The sequence below is a fragment of the Nannospalax galili genome, unplaced genomic scaffold (genome assembly GCF_000622305.1).
Source record: "Nannospalax galili isolate Female #2095 unplaced genomic scaffold, S.galili_v1.0 scaffold383, whole genome shotgun sequence".
Classification (NCBI taxonomy): Eukaryota; Metazoa; Chordata; class Mammalia; order Rodentia; family Spalacidae; genus Nannospalax; species Nannospalax galili.
This window is the reverse complement of record NW_008351346.1, coordinates 4,066,828-4,070,373: the sequence shown is the minus strand read 5'-3', so window position 1 is coordinate 4,070,373 and position 3,546 is coordinate 4,066,828.

Sequence of the window (3,546 nt, the reverse complement as noted above, 5' to 3'; positions counted from 1 at the left end):
TTTTTTTTGGTCTTTTTGAGACAGGGTCTCCCTGTAGCCCTAGCTGGCCTAGATTTGCTATGGAAACCAGGCTGGCCTCGAACTCACAGAGATCCACCTGCCTCTGCCTCGCGAGTGCTGGGATTAAAGGCGTGAGCCACCATGCTCGGCATTTTTCCATAGTTGAGACTATGCTCTAAATATTCTTTTATGTTCTGCTCTATTTGCTGCACATTATCCTTGGTTGGACCCTTTTGCGGGAAAGCAAGATCTAATTAAAGCTGAAGCTAAGCAGTCTGACCCCGGGTGAGGCACAAAAGCACCGCTTAATTCAGCACCAATCACCAACAAAAGTGGGAGCATGAGACAATCGGAAATAAGATCAAATATGTCACAAGTACATCGACTTGTGACATTCTTTTACTTATTATATACTTACCATTGCCCTTGGCAGTTGACATGGGAGGCATCATACATTTTATATTTACATTTTTAGTCCTTAAAGTTATAAAAAATGAAACACTATGTTCCTCATTACAAAAGAATTTCCACATTTTAAAAATGCTTCTGTTTCTAGTAGAGTCCTTGGTTTAAATTTTTTTTAAACTTGTAATGTATTGATGGTGACTTTTAAGGTATGGGGGGTGGAAAAGATATCAAACCCAATAGGCAGCACAAAGAAAAGAAGAATGAACCAAACTTAGATAGAAAAACAATGTGGTATTTTCTTTAAAGTCACACCTCGTCTATGCCTCCTGTAATACAAGATCAGAAAGCAGCAGAGATATGATTTTATCTATGTGCTTTAAAAAGACCCACATTAATCAGGATTCATGTGCACGCATGCCTGTGTGTCTACAATGAAATCATGTTTTAAAGAGGATTCAGCTGCATTATATTTATAACTATGTGTTGCTACCAGCTACCAGCATGTCTCCTTGTGGTTCACTTCTCTAGTCTCTGTGTCCTAATTTCTGTTCTAATGTGTGCAGCTTTGAAGAAGCAGCCTGTTTGTCCATCCCTTCTCACCAAACAAATTATAGCCATGGACTTTCTGAGAATCCTTTTCTAGTTCCACATAGGACCTTGTTTTGACATGTTGGACTCACTTCAGGAGAAAGCATATCACGTTGGAGACCAGGACCTTCCCTTTGTTGTGAGGAACCAGTCTCTATGGAGGGTCTTGCCCTACCTGGCTAGGATAAATGCACACTGAGGGCTTATCAACATCATGGGCTCATTTGCAAACACCAACTTAACAGCTTCTCAGGAGAACAAACAGATGGTTAAGTATTACTTCTTAAACACTAAAGTTCACTGAACGCACTTAAGGAAGGGAGTTAAAATGCAGATTTCCAGGGTGTACTTGGATTTTTATTCTGTTTTTAGTCAAGCTTGGGAATCTTCCTTTAAAGCGGATACTATACAATATCGTCCTGCTCGAAGGATAAAAACCCGGGTGTTGTACCTTACTACCCCCATTGCTATGAATGCCATTGTCCCCCTCCTTCAGGCTGCATGTTTTGGATCACTGGGGAAGCCTTAGTATTTTATATTGACCTTCCATCACCTTGATAATGATGTGCATGTGGAAGAGACACACACTGTGATTTAGAGGTTAGCTTGGGTTCTCACCCACTCAGGAAGATTTGGGAAAGACCAGCTGTATTTCTCTAGCCATAAAGCAGACACCCGGGGCGATACACAGAAAACAGTTCCTGGGATGAAAGACAGGGAACCTACATTCTGAGATTCACTACAAGGCAACTCTTATGCAAGCTTCCTGATTCCTGTTGGCATACATGTAAGGACATACTGTGAGCACACATTCAAAGTTCACTTCTGTGAGCATTCACTTTTCACTTCAAGTATATATATAGGGCTCTCTACTCACCTCATCTTCCATCTTCCCCCTATATAAACATATTCTTATATCTAAGTTTTGCATAAAATGCTCGTTAGTGCAGCCACACACTATGTGTACACACAAGTCACAGTAAATGGCAGAGCATAATACAAATATATTGATATTTCAACCTTCTGGTGGAGACTACTTTTTGTAGTGCAAAAGCATACACTTTGGAGCAGAAGACCTGAGTTCGAATTCTAGCTCTACCACTTAACTAGTCTCTTGAACTTAGAGGTTGAATTAGTTGTTTATTTTTGTTGTGATAAAACACCATGAACAAAATGACCTATAGAAGAGAGTTTATTTTGGCTTATGACTCCAGAGAAAGAGTGGGTAATGATGGAGACAGCATGGCAGCAGACAGCTAGAGCAGGAAGTTGGCTGATCACATTCTGTTGGCACACCAGAAAACAGAGAGCAAACTGGAAGTGGGGTGAGGCTATAAGCACTCAAAGCCCACTCCCAGTAACATGCTTCCTCCAACAAGGCTGCACCTCCTAAAGGTTTCATAACTTCCCCAAACAGCACTGTCAGCTGGCGACTAAATGTTCAAACACCTGAGCTATAGGGGGCATTTCTCACTCTAACCACTACAGAGGTTAAGTTAGTTACATTCTTTAGGCCCAAGTTTCTTCATTAGGTTTAAATGAGAAAGCTTGTAAAGCATCCAGAACCGTGCCTAGAAGCTAATAAGAAACCCACAGATGTTAGATACCACCTGTATTTTTAATATTCTGAGTGCTAAAGGAACTAGTTCTCAAATTTCTCCTTCCCCAGGACTAACTTGCTCCTTGTTCCCCAGGTCTTTTCCCTGTTTCCTAAGATCACATTGGCCAGAATTTGACAATGAATAGGTATTATACCTCTAATAGTCTGACCTTCCTTCCTCTTCCGGACCCAACAGGAACCTTCTTAGAGACCAAAGTCTATGCTGTTACACATCCTGTAGTCTGGTTAGTTCTTGGCACCAGGAGAGTCTTAGTATGTATCTGTTTCGCCAAGCAGGCATCTCTCAGTTCTTCCTCAACACATCATGATGCCTGTCTGACAGGCATTTTTAAGATGGGAGTAACTAAGATGCTCTGCAAACTATAAATGCACAAGCAGGCCACACCATTCTCGCTTTTACATATTTTCTGTTAAAAGGCTATATATGTCCTTAAATTACATTATGTTTTAACAGAAACAAGTTGCATGGTGGGTTTCTCCCCTACTCACTCCAGTATGGCCTGGCCTCCTGTACTTTGAACCAGACACGTGGGCAAGGGCATAGCAAAAGCTGACAGCTCTGCCTACAGGACTTGCCAGTCTAACTCCCATGAGAAGTTATGCCAAGTCCCTTTGGGTCCTCCTCCTTTGCCTCTGCCTCCTGTCCCAGTTCAATCGTAGGGTTGGCACATACATCCACAGACTTGCCCTGCGTTGTCCTTTGGACTTCCCTGGGAAGCGCGCGGATGCCCCCACCCGCCCCCGCCCCCGCCCTCTATCCTCGTGCCCCTTCCTGCGGCTCTCGGCTTCGTCCCCCTTCCTCCATCCGGGTTGGACTTCGCTACTCGGCGCTGACCTCCCGGCCCCCCAGCGGCGGCACGTGACCTAGAAACTTTGGCAGCCCGCGGCGGGCGGGGGCGCGGGCGGAGGCGCAGCGGCCGAGCTCCCCC